A 19684-nucleotide genomic window follows, 5' to 3' on the forward strand; every position below is an offset into this window, starting at 1 on the left:
CCAAGTCCCCTTCATTCGTCCCTAACACCTCCTCTTCGCTTCCGTCTCCTTCCACGCGTCCCACCACTCTTTCGCATCACCCGACTCTTCCGCATCCCCGTCGTAAGCCAAGTTTTTGTCTACACCGTCCAACTCAACTCTTTGACGATGAACTATAAATTTGAAAAAGGATGTATAAATACTTCTATATTAAAATTCTATGTAATCTACCTAGAATTGAGTCTTTAACTTCCCCATAGTTATTATCCACTACAGGAGTAGATGTCTCATCTACACCAAATGGAGAAAATAATATTTCCTTAAAGAGTTAACAGTTAAAATATTACGAAATATAAAGTTCTCTGAAAATTTTCTAACCTGACAATTGTCAGCGAAGTCGGGCATCGCTGACGGAGTAATTGGGGATGACGGAGCATCAAGATCAATTGAATATATTCCCTAAAAAATCAAGTTCTTATCATTAAAAAATATAACAAAACAGAATTAAAATTTACTTACTGGTAGAGTTTGAGGACGTCTTTCCATTTTTGGATGTGAATGATGAATTATTTATCTTTGAAATTCCTGTCATAATATAACTAGCAAAGAGGTAGAGAATTTGCGCGGGTATAGAGGTAGCGTAAAAATTAGTTGGCTACCCTGGTTTTAACACCGGCAATTTTAAATATAAGTCAAAGTATAAGTCGATGTTAAACACAGTGTAATTATAACAATTTATTTGATACATCATGAATATGGCAATAATCCTAATGGCAATGCGCAGCTGGTCCTTCGGTAAGTCGTCCATTTACTTCCTTCACAGTCGCAGCGCATGACTTCTTCCCCTTCAAGCCTCGAAAATTGCATCGCCAAGTAACGCTGGCTTGATTTTTGCGTTTGACTCCGTAACAGAACCCCGAGCCATCGATAAAAATATTGGATTTCTTCATAGAGCCACTCTCAACAATCTTAAATTTCTTCGGCAACGGCTGGGAAGCTGCAGGTTCATAATCCATGTTTGACCTATACAAAAACATTAAAGGGTAAGGTTTATCATGTTAACAACACAATTGATTCAAATAAAATTATCTACCTTTCTCCCTCAGTTTCCGAAGATGAGAACTTTGCTGTTGTGATGGCTCAATCTGTATATCGTCAACTGCTTGAGAAGATCCTGGATCGATGTTTGACCTATACAAAAACATTAAAGGGTAAGGTTTATCATGTTATAAAAAAAAGCCAATTAAAATTATCTACCTTTCTTCTCCAGCTCCAGAATATTGCTCTTCTGATGGTGGAAAACCAAAAAATGGAGAAGACAAAGGTGAAATCATGCGAAGGGGAACATAAATGGGTGATGAAATTTGTGATATCAATGGTGGAGGGACGAAAATGACTAAAGTAGACTGAGGAGAAGAATTTACTTTCTCCGTAGTGTTCTCTTCGCTAACAACGGTTTTTTTCAGATGAGATGAAATTTTTAGCACCAGACTCAGAAGGAAGATCATTTTCAATATTTTGCAAAGTGTAAATGGAACATTTGAAAATGTAGCAACGCTAATTAATGTGCCTGTAGTCAGCTGTATCCTTCCCTGCATAGGCTCTGCAGCAATGTCGTAATATTTCCGGATTGAACTTTCAAACTCCATAGAATGTAATTTTCTTTAGTATTTCGTCAAACTCATCCTACACACTAGAAAACAGTATTCACAATAAAACTCTGTATTTAAAAATTTTAAAACCCCCTGAATGAAACAAATGCTCAAAACATCACAAAACCGAAATAAAAGTGAAATCTATTGCAAAAAGTCAATCTACTGTCGTCGCATTATCACAAGGCACAAGCAGGTCTAATCTACCAGCGTGATGATTACAAACGTTCCATCAGGAGAATAGTTACCCCTTAAAATGAAGGCCCTAGGCTCAAGGCTTGAATCAAAATATTTAAAAAAAGAAGAAGAAAAGAAAAATCTAAATTGGAATTTTTTTTTGTTTTTCTCGAAGCAAAACCGAACGGAATACATCTGCATTGATACCAATAAATGTTGTTGAAAAATGTAGCCCAAGATATAGCGAAAGTGAAATCATAAACACTTAAGATGTAATTAGGCATCTAATGGCGATGTTCAATAAAAAATTTAAAACAAAATTGGATTAAATCGAGGATGTCATCCTTCAAGCGATATCGGCATGGCCATGAATGTTAGAACGTCAAAGTCAGATGTGGGCGACGAATTGCAACAGCGGGATGTGATTTAAAGAAAAGAAAAGAAGCGTTTTCAATTTGGGAAAGAACAGAAAAATGTAGTCTAAATTAAAATAAGCATAGCAGCAGCGGCGTCAGCACAGCAACCATTAGGATCAATTGACTCACGGGGACGTCAAAACCGCAAAATTTCCCGTCTCTGAACAAGAAGTTGCTATGCCTACCACTAGAGAGACTCATCATTCGGGGAAAATTTTGCCGTTTTATCCTTTTTATTTCTTTTACATCCCTAAACTTAAACAAAAAAACAAATTGCAGTACTTTAAATGAAGAATGGCTTATTCTTCATCTTTTGCTAAAAACTAGAAGGGCGTAAGTCTGGTGACTATTTTTTATGATTTTTTTTAAACAAGGCCATTTTTTGCAGCGCCAAGAAAAGCACTGCAACTGCTCCAACTTTCTCTCGGCGAAATTGCCCAAATTGGTACAGTTGGCGCCAGTTCGTGGTGGTAGGGAAATTTACATATAGGGGTGGCGCATTTTTTTCGTGTTCCCAGTTTTGTTTCGAACACCCTCCAAAAATCTTAAGACTACGGCCACTAGGTTGCTAATTAAAAAATAAAAACTAAAATCGCGTAGCGCCATAAGAAGCAATGCTATAAATTGGTACACTGTACCAATTTCGCCGGTAGGTACTGTACCTATGCCGTTCTCGTGCGGGACACAGTCCTTTTTAATGAACAACCTGACATCGCAATAAGTGAATCCTCGTGGAAAATAGTGACAGAGTGGGCACCAGAAGAGAAACTAAAAACTATTAGTTCTGTGGAATTACTGATTCAACAGCTGTCTGACATTGCAGCGCGTCATCGAAGAGATGCTAAGTTTTTTCTCGAGAAGGACGTTTCTTTGGCGTTTCAAGAATACTCTAGTTTCATGGCGGCGGGAAAAATTAGAACTTAAGTCCTTTTCTTTTCCGCACTACCGACCTCGATTAACATCTCCTCGACAAACAAGCAACGATTGTAAATGAAACTCTGCAGCTAACACGGAACAATTTACTTATCCTTCGGAAATTACAAAACGTTCTGAGTTGTTGCAAAACAAAGCGGACTATATTATGGATTACATCAAACATAGTGAACTGATCCACGCTCAACAGATAGAATACTTCGCGGAATAAGACTCTACCTTTGCTTCTTTGGATTATCTTTTGACGTGGTAACAACAGCAATTGGAGGCTTTGGAGGTGGGTTTGGCTAAATTGGCTACTGATAGGCTATCTCCTCAGATTCTCTCCCCTCTAGCTCTCCAACAAATTTTAGTCGCCATCAATAAACAATTACCTCTCGGGTGGACGATTCTAAGAAATGATCTTTGGGTATTTTACAGGGAAGCACGGTGGCGGTTTTTCATAATAAATTCCGTCTTTTTATTGAAATCCCCATTTAAATCATGCTTAACACTTTAATTTATTCAAAGTAATTCGGCTACCGAATATAACGGTTGATGGCTCCCACGGAGTTGTCGGAAAATTCCGACCCATCAAGAATAAGTTTAATTGTATTGTCCTTTGCACCATGAAAAGACAAGTCGAAGCCCAACCGTTTGTTCCAGACAAGTCTGAGCGTGTCAGACCCCTCGGGTTATTGAGCGCATCATATTTCTACTTACCCTTTTTGCTGAATTGTGTCCTTGATGTCTGAAGTGTCCGACAGTAGCTTCATATTCATGGAGCCATAAAGGTTGCAGAATATAGCTGATTTGTAAGTTTTCAAGTTAATGTTAGGAAATATCCGACAGGAGTAATATATCGTAATCTTCCCGATTTTTTGGCCGTTTCACCTGATTTAGACACCTTTGTCAAATTACAAGATTCGGAATTACAAAACTGTCAAGATCTCGACAAACAGTTGTGCCGTTTTCATACCGGTCTTATTAGAATAGGATCAAGGAAATCCTGTGCCATTTCATTGTTTACCCAAGATGACAAACTATTTGCACAACATGTCAGACGGAATTTCTCCCGTGGATGGGACCGGAGATTTCTTATTTAGAGAGCAATCGTTGGGCGTTTTCAGCGGTTGCCCCTCCTGACGTTGTTTTCTCGTGCCCTGCCAATGTACAGCGTTTGCCTACACGGACTTTACAACTTTCCACCATCGGAATATTTGAAGCCCCACCGTGGTGCACAGCTCGAAAGGAAGATTGGTTATTTCCTGCTAGCATGGAGGGCCAGACGGAAGCGAAAATTTCTTCGCTGGCCGCTCCTCATTAATGTTCGTATCTTTCTAACAGGTCTTTTAACAAGAACGCGGCTGCATTTGAGCTTCCACGGAGTAATCATTCCCATCGAAATCAAGTCAATGAATTGCTGCGCTTACAGGAACGCATCAAAGTTTCTATCTATCATGAATGGAGATCAAATCCAGGCCTTGCTTAAACAAACCAACCTTGATATACCAGGTCCTGTCTCATCGGTTTCCCTGCAGTTACTTTCAACGGCAATGGGGTTTCTGTTTTTTTGCATAGGCGGTTCGGTGTTGTACACCTTTGTTTTGGCGTTTCGTCTACAGAATCACATTCGTATCAACACGAACATTTACGAGTTGGCGTATGCTGATCGCCGCACTTCTTCCCATCAACCGGATGGTGCTGATCTTCCTTTCTTGTCACATTTCCACGTTTCCCAGTCGGATGACCACACACTAGGTAACCATTAAGGAATAAAAAAAACCGCCTAGCGTATTTCTCAGAAATATTTCTGGCCAAGAATGCTATTGGAAATAACTAATAACATCAACAGTTGTTTAATTTGTGCTAGACGCAAAGCCTATGGAAAGAAGACCGTCTAAGGAAAAAGAAAAAAGAATGCCCCTCTACAACCGTTAGAGCCTTCAACCTTCTTTTGGCAACGCGTTACAATGGAAATAGTAAGGCGACTTCCCGAAACGCTATTCTAGTGATAGGTGAATTCTCGTAATGTCGGAATATGCTGTATGATAGCCATTGCTATGAAAGATCAAACTGCTAAGACAGTAGCCAAACATCTCATTCTAAACGTTATACTCAAATATGGCAGCCCATTCCAAATACTTACTGACCAAGGAAGAAATTTCATGTCAAACTTAATGAATGACATTTGCGCACCCCTTAACATTAAACAGACACGTACCACTGCCTATCACCCAGCAACTGACGGAAATGTCGAACGGTTCAACCAAACCATAGGTGATATGCTAGCTACAGGTCTAGCTAAAGACATTAACAAATGAGACGAGTATTTACCAGAAACTCCCCATTACTTATTACTATTTGGTCAAAACCCAATAGAACCAAACGATATTTCGTCAAGCATTGCACACAAAAAAAGAAGATGCATTGACGACCATTCTGGCGAATTTTTCAGCATCTGGCGAAACGCCATAGAGATCGCTCAAGAAACTTTCAGAAAATCACAAAGCTCACAAAATACCACCATAAAAGTAGAAGCCCATAAAACCAAATGTGGCTTTGAACCCAAATTTAACGGTAGGAAACAATAGGAAAATACGAATTCACCCGTACAAAATTCCGACCTTTTACCTGGAGCAACGGTCTCGTTAACCTTAACGGAAAAAGGTTTTGAATATGTAAACGAAAGCTGGACCCCGATCAAACCCAATATCAAAATCTCTTCCATTGGCTTAAAAAGTCATTTTGAAGAAGAAGTTGATATCGAAGCTAAATATTTACATAATCTAGTAACCTCTTTCCACTCTAAATAAAATGAACAAATGAACATGATTGGTGAATTAATGGCCGTCATGCAGCATGACGCGATCAACCCAATATCACCTATCCTTTCTCATTTCGACGAACAAACACGATTGGATTGGTCTTGGACCAACTGGTTTTCAAATTTCACTTCCTTTTTCACAATAATCCCCATTATAATTATTTCTCTAGTTGTCTACATATTTTTACGAAATAATAACACAGCAGACTCTTCCTCTTCCGAACAAGTATATTACCATCAACCATTTTCATTTATCCCACCAACTCCAGAGTCAACGCCTGCTATACGCAGAAAGACCTAAACAGTTCCAGAAATTTTCTCAAACATCAGTCAAGTCCAACCCAGATCCCCCCTCGCTTTTCACCCCCTCCTCCACCCCAAGCATTAGCCCTATCAATCCTAGTACTCCCAGTACCCCCAGTACCCCCAATGTACGAACCCTAAGGAAAATCATGCCGATATTTCTGGTAGCCACCCCAGTAGCTCCTCCCACCCCACCTATTAACGCCACAATATTGCCCCTACCATCTCACAAACTTACACCATCTTCGACCATCCCAACTCTAGAAGTAGACACACCCATCACTCCCCCTCAAACGGAAAGTCTAGTAAATATAGAACACGACAACACAGATCAAAGATACGTCATATCAAAAGGATACTGTTAAAAAGACGGATGCCTAGTGTTCACTCCCCTCAATTGAAATCTGACTTCCGCTATCCCAGTCCCTCGAAAAGAAGCATATTTCAACAATTTGTTTAAAAATAAACAACTCACCCTTTTCAAACCCCCTTTCAACCATTCATTCCCCTTATTTATCCCATCACACAAATGTTACAGCTAGCCGACCCCAAGTTAAAATTAAAGTGCCTGGTTATTTTACACAAAATACCAGCCTCTCCACCGTTTCCACTCCATCAAGAACGAATAATTTCCCCAGTGCATAAAGAATCAGACGCTCAAAAGATCTTCCTTTGGAAGGTAAGATCAATATGATATCTCCTAATTTAACTCTCTCGAGTCACTCGAGCAACCAAAAAAGTCGAAAATAAGTGTCAAGGATTTTATTTTCCTTCAAATAAAACTTCGGAGCCCCCTCTACTCAAAACAAAATTTCATATTCAATTATACTTTTGGCTGAAAAGCTGAAATTCAGATGTAAGGAGGTTGTTTAGGATGTTTTAAACTATTACCTTCTCCCTTCCCGTAAACACTAAAACTTCAAGGTAAATTGTTTATTACTTGTAAGGAAATTGAAAAGTAAATACAACCAAAAATCAGTTAGATATTGCGATTCCTAAGCACCCCTTTTCTCCCTTTTCTCTTCTTACATTGTTGACAGAAAATAAAAAAGAAAGAAACAATAAATGTAAAAATCATACTGCGTCAAGGATTTTTTGTTTCCTTTTGCTAAGACAACGATAAACTCAGTACTTAAGAATCAAGTAGCATATACACGAGGGAAAATTTATAGTTGATTTACTATGCTATAAGTTGACTGTTATTTCAAGGTGTCTTTAATTTGTAAACGCTTAACGAAAACAAATATGTGCCCCTCTATTCTCAGTTTCTATCGCCCGGATTAGAAAAGTAAAATTTTTTGTTCCAGACAGAAACGCTTCATTTTTGTTAAGAAAACCAAGTGTATCATCTCAACATTTTTGTTGATAAAAAATTCTCTGAGTATCCAGAAATGAAGTAATTTTGCTGTGACGACAAATATTTAGAATACGTACAACATGTAACTCTAAATAACTTCGAACAGTATGTAATGTTAATTGACAACGTATGGCAAAGCCAATTGACAAGTTCTCACACTTGTTGATGCGTTTACCATATGGATATTTCTAATTGCTTTAGCAGGCATAGCTACCATCAGACAAGCCATCTTCTGTAGCCCCGTATATAAACCGGACATTCGATTCATTTCGTGGTCGCTTGTACGGTCACTTGCTTGTTGCTTGTAATCGTGTTACAGTTGTCGTCTTGGTTGTTCCTGACTTTTAATACACTTTTAGCCGCACCTCTCGTGTTGACTCTTTTCTTGTGATAGACCCATCATCACAAACTGGTGAACGTGCCAGTTTTGGACTTCAAGACCTGCCGTGTGTCAATGAGAAGGAATATCGCCCCCAGCTGCCACACCGCCTAGGATCAGACAACCAGACAACCCACAACGAGATCATCTACACCGAGGAAGGAAACATCAATTTTCTAAAAACTGTAAGTGAATGACGAATACTCAAACAACAATTAGCGATACTTCGTTTACAGCTATTAATGAGTCTTTAATTGATGAGATAGACCTTGAAGAAGACGCGTACGTAAATTCCTTAGCTGATAGTGTACTGAAAGTTAGAAACAATTTTGTTACCTTAAGTCTTTGTAAAAGTAATATAGATGAAACCTCAGATAAACGCATAACACGAAGTATTTATATAGCAAAAAGAAAGGAAGTCACAGGTCAAGTTCATCATTTTTTGCAACAGTATACATTTGAATTGCATAAGAATTAGTTTGCAAGTTCAGTATATCTTACCGGTGAGGGTAAAGAAAAAGTTTTAGAAAATTTAGGGACATATTTCGTAGAATTAAAAGCAGACCCCAATAAATTTAACCCTTTGCTACAAAATGTTAGAGAAGCTCAAAGTCGAGAAGTAGATTTTCGGAATAAAGCATTTAAAATATTTAAGAGGGAACTTCTTTTAAAACAACTAGCATTAGATGAGTATGCAAAGAATCTTGAACAAGACGTAGTGAACGAAACAAAAAAGACTGAAAAAGAAGTAGAAAAAGTAAGAAGGGAATTTTCGAAAAAAGTAGCCGATTCTTACCTAGAGAACACCCGTTTAACAGCAGAAGTAGAAACATTAACCCGAACAAATTTTAAACAAGCAACTTTAAAAGCAGATTTTAATAATAAACCCAAAGAAAGTCAGGCAAGCGATGAGAGTAAAACATTTTTGACAGAATACGAAACAGCTAAAACCGATCTAGAAAAAGCTAAGAGCGAAATCATAGGACAAAACGACTGCATAAACGATTTAAGGGATTCTCTATCAAAATTGAAGTTAGAAACTGAAGATAAAACAAAACAACTAAACCATAGCTACAATCTATTAGACAACGCACACGAAGCTTTGAAGAACGCAAGTAAATTAACAGAAGACGACGTAACAACACTTACACATAAAAACCAAGAACTATCTCAGAAGCTAGACACATTGCAAATTGAAGCCAACTCCAAAAAAACAAACATAAAACTTTTGAAGACAACCAAACGAGAATTGTCCAATAAAATCTCTGACCTCCATCAAGAACTTAAAGCTAAAGATTTATACATTCAGAAACATTCGAGATCAACTCTAGTAGCAGATACGCAAACCCATTCAAAGCCCACACATAAACAACTAATATTATAACCATGACATGAGGCAATGAAAATGAAGATGCACCAATTACTAAAAGTCATTTACGTGAATTATATTCACAGGACGAACGGAAATCTATTCCAATTTTCAAAGGCAAAAGAGGAGAGCAGTTAGTTAATAATTGGTTAAAAGATGCGGAAAGAGTCGCACAAAGCGCAGGGTGGGAGAAGAAAGATAAAATTACATATTTTTCAGATAGACTAAGAGGAGATGCTGCGGATTGGCACAGTGATTATATGGAGAGAGCACAAGATGAGGAAGATTATGATGCCTGGGAAAAAGCTTTAATAAATAGATTTCTTACAGAAACAGAGCTAGAAAATTTTAGGAAACAATTAAACGAGCTTCGGCAGACCCCCGATCAAAGCACACACACTTTCGTTAGTAGAATTAATCAATTATATGACATCATACACGGAAAAGAAATTACATTAGGTGGAAACGCGACGAGCGAAGCTAAGGCATTACCAGAATCTCTAAGTCAAATGAGAGGCGAAGCTAAACAAAAAATTCTTTTAAAGGCTCTCTTGCCTAAAATAGGGAAAGTAGTTTGGAGCCGCATGGATGTTGATAGTGCTTACGAAGACGAATGCGAAATTGCCTACGCCGCAGAAACTTTAGTTAATAGGATGGAACCGAATGAAGATAAGAGTTTAAAGGCCACTATAGCAGGTATCTCTGCACACGATTACGAGCAAGATATAGAGATCTTGCGGCAGAAAACAAAGATTGTTCATTTAGAGAAACAGTTAGCCGGTCTAACTAACGGACAAAATGCTCCACAGGAATACAACGAGATTGATTTTCCCTCAATAGCAGTTGCCGACGCCTTTAACAGACACAGATCACCTTCCGGCGATCGCAGACGGTCCAATTCGGAAAATCGGATCTGTTTTCAGGTCCCCCCAAGCCGCCAACACAGCGTGGATAGAAATATTCCTCGATCTAGAGGTACGAATAATCAATACCATAGATCACGTAGTTCTATTGGTAACAGATATAATGATACACTAGATAACCTTCCGAGAAAAGAGCCAACTCCACCACCACAAAATCATTCAAACAGGTCACAAGGACAATTTCAGCGTGCCCAAAATTTTAATCCTCGTCGTAGATTTCAGAACTTCAGTGAATATTCCTAGCATTTTCGAAACCAAACGTTTCGTGCCCATCAGGTACCGCGCCAGAATAACTTCGTTACCTCAGGTCCCCCTGGAGCTAGGCCACAGCATAACGCTTGGTATAACCCAGCCCAAGGATTTAGAAAGAAGAGCCATATAGAGTGTTATGCTTGTGGAAAGCGAGGCCAGTACGCGCGAGAATGTCACAGCGTGCCCCCGCCCCAGTCACCAGAACAGCAGTAGGCTTATCAAGTAACAGTGTTGTCAATATAAATATACCCGTAATATGTAGCGTAACACAGTTAATGCGTATACCAGTGAGTTTTTATAGTCTAAAGACACAAGCTTTAGTAGATACAGGTGCCTCTGTTAGATTCCTTGCACATCGACTACTAATAAATGTACCCTATGGAGAAGTTAAAGAAATAAATACCTCCAACAATAGCACACGGCTTTTTAGAACAGTATCAGGCGAATTAGTCAAACCACGAGGATGCTACGAGCTAAATATAAAACTAGCTCGTAGACACTCATTTTAAAAACATCCATTTTATGTAATGTCAGAGTTAGAAGAAGGATGCATTTTAGGTTACGATTTTTTAGCAGCTAATGAAATAATAGTAAACCCTAGCGAACGATCAATTACCTATAAACAAGACAATGAGTTAAAGAAACTAATAATACCTCCATTACAGATCAACTCAATTAGCATAGTTGATCCACCCCAATTTAATTTAGAAGGCATACCAACAACACACAGGGAAACTTTAAAGAACCTTTTAATTTCAATTTTTTTGCTTTTTACTGAGAATCTAAATGAGCTAGGAAAAAGAAAAATCAGTCAAGCACCTTATACGTACAACCAAACTTCCGAACGTTATGCCTATGAGAAGAACGCCCGAAAGGCTACGACTGGTTGTAAAAACAAAAAACAAATAGAAGACATGTTAAAACATAATATAATTAGGCCCAGTACAAGCCCTTTTGCATCGCCTATTCTTTTAGTAGCTAAAAAAGAAAAAGGACAAATGAGATTTTGCGTGGATTATCGTGAGTTAAACAGTGTTACCATAAAAGATAGGTACCCCATACCCAACATTCAGTTTCGAAGGCTTAAACTCTTCCGATAATTTAAAGGATAGGCCCAGAAGAGAAATCTCAGCATTATCCGGCGTATTCTCTTACAATGGACGACCTTACACAGGTACTCCAAACCTCTCCTTAAACAGTAGAGCAGTAAGATTCGGAAATAATTCAACAGATGAACGTAATTGACCTACACACAAAAGACCTAAACCAAGTGGACAACGTTCACCTAGTCCTTATATGAACAGATCCCCTAGTCCGTACACCAGAACTATATCATTCAATCGACCTACTAGTCCTTTCCAAAGAAATCGATCTCCAAATCTATAGCCCCTCTTCCACCTTGTTTTTTTTTGTTTAAACTTACTTGTTTTTCCCCCATTATTTTCTTAAATGATAGTCACAGTCCTAACTCACCAAGCTTCACATTTCAATAGGAAATGTCAATATGTCACAGTAGTTGCCAAAGTAAAAACCAAATTCTTTTCTCTCCTCAATTCATAAAGCCCCGGTTATGAACCAAACGCTTAAATTTTAATTTAATCTTCTTCATTAAACCCGTAAAATAGAGACATCTTCCATATCCCCATTCGAACAATTTAAACATATATTCACCGAATCAATGTTAAACTTAGGCAGAACATCCCTAGTATCCCACGAAATAGAATTGACAGATCCTATCCAGATCCGATAAGAAATATATCAATGAAATAATAACACACGGAATAATTAGCAGAAATGCAAGCCCCTACAGTTCCCCTGTAGTCCAAGAATAACAAACTACGCTTGTGTATAGATTACCGAAAACTCAATCAAATAACCGTGAAAAACAGACATCCAATCCCACGGATAAACGATTTAACAAGTTATTTCAAAGGAACAAAAATTTTCTCCACCGTTGACCTTTTCAGCGGATTTTGGCATGGTAAACAAAAAAGACAGATTTAAAACAGCTTTTACCTGCGAAATGGTACATTTCCAATTTAACCGACTCCCCTTTGGCCTTTGTAACTCCCCAGCTACTTTCCAAAGCCTAATGTTTCAAATCCTAGATAAAGTTCTTAATATCAAATAATCTTCCTTGGCAACGAAGGGATACCCAATTCCCTAAAAGCACAGCAGTAAGTAAATAACCGGTACCCAAGAATGTAAACCAGTTTCGCACCCTTTGAAGGAATTGCATACAATCATAGAATATAAATTGTAAATTTCGTGGAAATCGCCCACTGTTTAACAGAATTAACTAACAAGAATAAAGAATGAATTTAAGGGGACCGATCAAACGAAGCCTTTAACGCGTTAAAACATAAACTAACCCAACCAATTTAGGATATCACAACAGAATCTGCAGTTTCTGATCAAATGTATAATCCCAAATCTGGCTGACGCAGTTTTAAAACAGATACGTATAACCCCCAGCATTTAAATGAAACCCAATCCAAGTGGTCCACATTTGATAAAGAATTTTACGCAATCGTACACGCAATTCTAACCTTTCAAATATATGTACACGGCACTACCATTTAAGTTTATTCAGATCATAAACCATTTCAAAAAGTGCTAGATAATCATTACATCCACGGGAAACCCTCCCGGTGGAAGATGATTATAGCACCATACGATATCACCATCAGATACCGTCCCTGACGCGGACACCTTGAGCCGTATTCCAGTACAATCAGGTGAAACATCGAAAAATGAAGTACGTAAGCATTATAACGAAAGGTATTCTACCTTCTAAAAGAAGAATTTATTGGTGCACAAGTTAAAGACCACTTTTGTATTTATAAAAAGTCTTGAAAATCTGCTAAAGGAATCGGCCTAAGCAGGAAACTTTTTACCCTCAAAGGAAAAATTGTCGTACCGGCAACAATTACAAACAGAGTCATCGAAAGATTCCATGACCACATCCTGGGCAAACAACTTGGGATAACCAAGCAACCAAGAATATTTCTCAGAAATATTTCTGGACAAGAATGCTATTAGTTATAACTAACTTCATCAAGTTATTTAAATGTGCTAGACGCAAAGCCTACGGAAAGAAGACATTCCCTCTATAGCCGATATAGAGTCCTCAACCTTCTTTTGGCAACGCGTTGCAATGGGCACCTTAGGAGATATGCTAGCTACACGTCTAGCTAAAGACATAAACAAATGGAACGAGTAATTACCATTCGTAATTTACATTTACAAGACGTCTTTTCATGCAATTACGAAAGAAACTCCCCATTACTTACTATTTGGTCAACACCCAATAGAATCAGACAACATTCCGTCAAGCATTAAAAAAAAGGAGAAGTTGCATTGACTACCCTCAAAGTCAAAGTTCTGACAAATTTTTCCGCATCTGGCGAAACACCATAGAGATCGCTCAAGAAACTTTCAGAAAATTACAAAACCACAAAAAACCGCAAAAGTAGAAGCCCATAAAATCAAATGTTGACCCAAGTTTAACAATTACAAAAAAAATAAGAGACGGATTCAACCGTACAAAATTCCGACCTTGCACCTGAAGCAACGGTCTTGTTAAACCTTAACGGAAAAACGTTTGAACATGTTAACGAAATAAGATGGACCCCAACCTTTTTTCAACTCAAAAGAAAATAAACAAATGAACGATTGGTGAATTAATGACCGTCATGCTGCATGACGCGATCAACCCAATATCCTTCCTCATTTCAAAAAAAAAGAAACCAAAATTTGATTGGTCCTGAACCAACTGGTTTTCAAATTCTACACCCCTTTTTACAATCCCTATTGTGGTTGTTTGATTAAGTTATCTGCATATTTAGAAAAAATGTAGAATAACATATGTAGATGACTTGACAAACAATTATAGTAGAACACGACCACACAGATCCAAGATACTTCTTATCAAAAAGATACTGTTGAAAAAAAGGATGCCTAGTGTTCACTCCCCTCAATTCAAATCCGACTCCCGCTATCCCAGTCCCTCGAAAAAGAAGCATATTTCAACAATTTGTTTAAAAATGGACAATTCATCCCTTTCAAACAAATGTTTAACCATTCATTCCCCTTATTTACCCCATCACACAGATGTTACAGCTAGCCGACCCAAAGTTAAAATTAAAGTGCCTGGTTATTTTACACAAAATACCAGATTCTCCACCATATATTTACACTCCATCAAAAACGAATAGTTCCCCCATTGCTTAAAGAATCAGACGCCCAAAAGATCTTCCTTTGGAAGGTAAGATTATGTCACGTCATGTCATCTCCTAATTTAACTCTCTCGAGTCACTCGAACAACCAAAAAAAATCGAAAATAAGTGTCAAGGATTTTATTTTCCTTCAAACTTCGGCCAAACAGTACACGTTGGAACTTTAATGATTTTATTTGTAGGATCACGACACATTTCAAATTCAGCTTTGGCTAAAAAGCCTAATTTCAGACGTAAGAGAGAAAATTGCTTGAACAAAGGTGTTCACAAACAGTGAAAAATTTGTTAAGAAAGAAAAGGTTAGAAAAGTGTCTGAAACTAGAATGCTGATTTTCTCGTTTTCAGCCCCTTATTGAATACAGAACACGTGCAAACGCTCACCAAAAGTGAAATTACCATATTCAGGATCATCCTTGATGATCGAGTTAAGATGTTTTAAAATTATTACCTTCTACCTTCCCGTAAACACTTAAAATTCAAGGTAAATTATTTCTTACCCGTAAGAAAATTCAAAAGTAAAATTAGTCATCGAATCAATTAGGTATCGCGACTAATTTGTTAGTCATTATTGATTAATCATTATTGCGTTTATGTATTGCATGGTCGTTTTTGGAAGCACCCCTTTTCTCCCTTTTCTCTTTTATTAACAATGTTGATAGAAAAGTAAAAGGAAAGAAACATAAAAAAAAAGAAAAATTATATTGTGTCAAGGATTTCTTGTCTTCAATCAAATCAATGAAGGAAAATTTCTAGTTGATTTACTAAGCCGTAAATTTTCTTAAGGTACTTGTCAAAATCAACTTGTAAAATATTTGGGAATAACGATTTGGCTATTGTTTATGTATAGCAATGGCTAGCGGGCCGCGCGCTTAACAAAAACAAATGTGTGCCCCTCCTTTCTCAGTTTCCATCACCTGGATTAAAAAAGTAAAACCTTATTCCAGACAGAAAATCAGTACCCCAAATTCGTTTTTTCCTTAAAAATGTGTGCGCCAGAGTAAAGAACTGGCTTAAATGCGTTTATTCAAAAGTATCCAGACAGAAACGCTTCAAACGTAATGCTAGTGCAGTGCGCATCTTGTTCAAAAAAATTTTGTTTGACAGACTTTAGGATACTGGCTTGAACGTGTTTATTCGAGAGTCATTTTGTCAGAGAGATTGTCAATCAGCCTTTGTTATTCAAAGGTGGCCACCCATGCCACATCAATATAGCGTTTAATCTCGTATGTAGACGCCCATAGCAACAGGTATAAGCTAGTAATAAATGGGGGTGATTCTACTTGAAAAAGAAGGATTTTTTTAAGAAGAAGGAACTTTAAACAGTAGCACAAGATTCAATACAGAGAAAAGCTTAAATAATAATGTTGTATAGTCCGTTATACGTCCGTTGCAGTTCCGCAACAATAATAATGTGTTTTAACATTCTAACTTCCCAAATTAAACGTAGACTGAAAAAGGCAAACACAGACACCTACCCTTATCATTTATTTCTATCCTTGGACGTCCGGCCTTTAAGGACCTCTGCAGTATTTTCGCTTATTAAAATTATTTTCACCAGTTGAGGATGTGCCGCCGTTCAGGCGACACCGAAAAAGTTTTAATAAAGCCATTATACCCTTCATTCCTATCTCCCTTGTACGTCCGGCCTATAAGGACCTCTGCAGTATTTTTTCTCGATAGAAAGTGCCGCCGCTCAGGCATCACAAAAAAAGGTTTCTATCTAAGCCATAATACCCTTCTCTCTAATTAATATTTAAAACCATTTCCACATTTCCATTTCAAAAATATCTTGATTAAATTCTTGCTATATGCCAAACCTACAAAAAAGAAAAACCACACAAAAAGAAAAAGCTTCGCCTTCAAAAAAAATCCCAAATTCTAAAAAAAAAATCCGTATCTGTCTAATTAATATTCTTCTACCCATATTTATCCCCCAGTAGAAATACTCTCCTTTCCTTAGTATTTCCATATTTATTTACAGATCCTTCAATATGACTGACCCCCAAATGAAATATGCGATTGTGATCACGAAAATCCAATTTGTTTCCGCAATCACAATCTCCACGTGTAAAAACGATACAGCAGATTTTATTCCACAAACCGAAAAAAGCTGTTGTGTTTATAAAGTTAAAGTCGAAGATCCCATACCCAATAATTCCACTTCCACCCAAATAATGACTCAAAACGTCAGAATAAACCCAACTAAACTTCCCAATTTTATTAGAAACAACCCGACTGTCGAACATATAATATCTAACACCCCCGAGACAGTCGAAGCAGCCCAAATTCTTTTCTCTTTAAAAGAAACTTTGAAAGAAGTAGTCAAAAAGATTTTTCAACTTCTGAAAAATAGCCGCTTTCTTTCCTTCATTCACTACCCCCGCTTCTCACTTTTAAACCAACCTCTTCCCTTTCATTCAATATAAAAACCGTCCCCTTCTTTCGATTGTCATCGCCACCCTATTCCCCCCAACAGTAATAAGAGCAAAAAAAAATCGTCACTCTTTATATACATGCAAGAAAATTCTCCATATTTCCCCCGATTTACGCTCAGTCCTAAATCATGTCTCATCCAGTTAAACTTCCCCAGTTTCCCAAATACGTGCTATTCCCACTCAAAAACTCCAAAATTTAACATTTACAACAGAAAAGTTGCAAAGTGTTTACACCTAATCAACTTCCAAGACGCCGCGGAGCCATTCCTCAAGCGCCCCCTCGAACTAGAGGCGCGCGAACTATTTGAAATATACATGTCAAACTTTATTGACGATTGGGTAGAAATTCCCAATCATCATAAAGTCCCAGTTCCAACCAAACCATCGGAACTACTTTTTTCAACCTTTCACCTCGTCAACACCAGCAAATGGACACCCTCTTGCAACATCTTTAACCATCCTCGCAAAGGACTACCCGCGATACGGACGGTATTGCACGGAATATACGCAACAAGACGCCCGCTTTCTATATTTTGTAGAGTCAGCCATTGATGTCTTCCACAAACCAATTTTCGCCCGAAATGGATACGGCACCAACCAACTACAAGTCAAGGCAGACCAGCATCTCCTCGCCGAGAACGAGAAAATTATTGAAGACAACCAAGCGCTCAAGCTTCGCCAATCCCGCATGGAAAAATACATCACACTACGCGTGAAATCCCAAAAATGGCCGTACTCTTATAACTATTTGCCACTCCAACCTTTGGAAGCCTCGAGGACGGGACTTTCGTAGGGGGAGGTATGTAATGTATTTCAAACTATTGATCCTTTCCCCCCACATCGCTTTCCCTTTTCCGCAACCTCAGCTTCCGCATCAGCTAATCAATCTACAACTACGTATCTCTGACTCTGCCGAGTCAGACCCATCACTCACCTTATTATCACCCATATGTATTCTTATTACCCTCCTTCAAACCTTTCGGGGTACCTTTTCCCCTCATCCAATTTCCCGCCGATGACCGTGGAATTTGGAGCCATCTCCAAATTACACCGACTACGCTACTGGTATATAACCCAGCAGCCACGACATCCTCGGGGCAGTAGCATCAGTAGTAGCAGAGCAGTAGCATCTTCAGCCAGTCAGTCGCCCGAGTCGCCAGCCGCCGGACATCGACTACTCCGCAGTCTCCTCCGTAGCCGCTGTCCTTCCCCGCTGCTCTTCCTCGCTGTTCTTCCTCTTCATTCTCCCTCGCCGTTCTCCCTCTCTATTCTCCTTCTTCATTCTCCCTCTCTCTATTCTTCCTCTCTATTCCCCCTCTCAGTTTCCCCCACTCAGTGTATGTGTGCAGCTCGTGATTCAATACAACAACCAGATCTGTCATCACACGGTGCAAGGTATTTCTCGACTCTGGATTTGCTGAGTGGATACTGGCAAATCGAGATAGAAGAAAACGTAATATAAAACAGCTTTTATTTGTGAATATGGTTTGTACGAATTTAACTGTATGCCATTTGGTTTGTGCAATGCACCAGGCACATTCCAAAGAGAGATGAATACGGTGTTAAAGGACGTACTTTATGAATTTACACTTGTTTACCTTGACGACATCATCGTTTTCAGTAAAACGCTTGATGATCACATAAAACAGTGTTAATAAACGTTCTTACACCACCCCGCGCGCCGTTTTATTTGTTAAACAAAGAAAACACGCGCTTATGAGGGGGCGACAACTCAGCGTGGGTGAAATGGGGGAGAAGAAAGGGCAAAAAAAATAAAATCTATTTTCAATTTACAATTGACTAATACATGAAATATGACGCGAAAAATCTGAAAATGAAGATTGTTGTTCTATAAGTTTTTACTACTAGAGTTCTGGATATTCCGAATCATTGTTCTTCTACTGGGCGTCATTAGAAATTCTAATAAGAAATTCACGAATTATTCAATGTGCACGTGGACAACTTTACTGCGGATTAGCAAATCGAAAGATTCCTCGCAGTATTTCATCGATGCAGATGCCTCACAATACGGCGATGGTGCAGTTTTGAGACGAGATTTAAATGTATTTGAAAAAGTTATTGCTAAGACGTTTCCTCCGTCAAAAATTGGATTTTTTGGAACGCAGCGAAATTCTAATTTTTTCGTATTAAGCTTCTCTCACGCGAAGAAAACCTGTACGTTTGAATTTCCCACGCTGATCGTATACAAACGCCATCTAGCGTTCACACCAAGAGATATGCTTTAAACGTTTCTTGTGCGAATTGATCTACAGACTACAATCGACTTTATCCATCCAATTGTATAAGAATTTAGTTGAAAGGTTGGACCAACATATTAGTTAATCCAACCCATCTACTAAACATCATACAAGAAGATTTATTTTTAAATCGGGTAGGTAAGGAAATGGGTGACGCGTGAGCCATGAAAAATATACAACAATGAAAATTTATTAACCGAGGTTAAA

At 38.2% G+C, this 19684-nt stretch overlaps 1 long non-coding RNA gene across 1 annotated transcript; it reads right to left on the reverse strand.

Moving 5' to 3' along the window:
- Positions 1–262: 262 nt before the first annotated feature.
- Positions 263–534, reverse strand: LOC124343430. The gene is made up of 3 exons (XR_006919257.1): positions 499–534; positions 358–438; positions 263–298 (listed from the first exon to the last, which is right to left on the reverse strand). It is a non-coding gene; the product is annotated as an uncharacterized LOC124343430 (long non-coding RNA).
- Positions 535–19684: the final 19150 nt, after the last annotated feature.

This window comes from Daphnia pulicaria, chromosome 6 (assembly GCF_021234035.1).
Source record: "Daphnia pulicaria isolate SC F1-1A chromosome 6, SC_F0-13Bv2, whole genome shotgun sequence".
NCBI classification, from domain to species: domain Eukaryota; kingdom Metazoa; phylum Arthropoda; class Branchiopoda; order Diplostraca; family Daphniidae; genus Daphnia; species Daphnia pulicaria.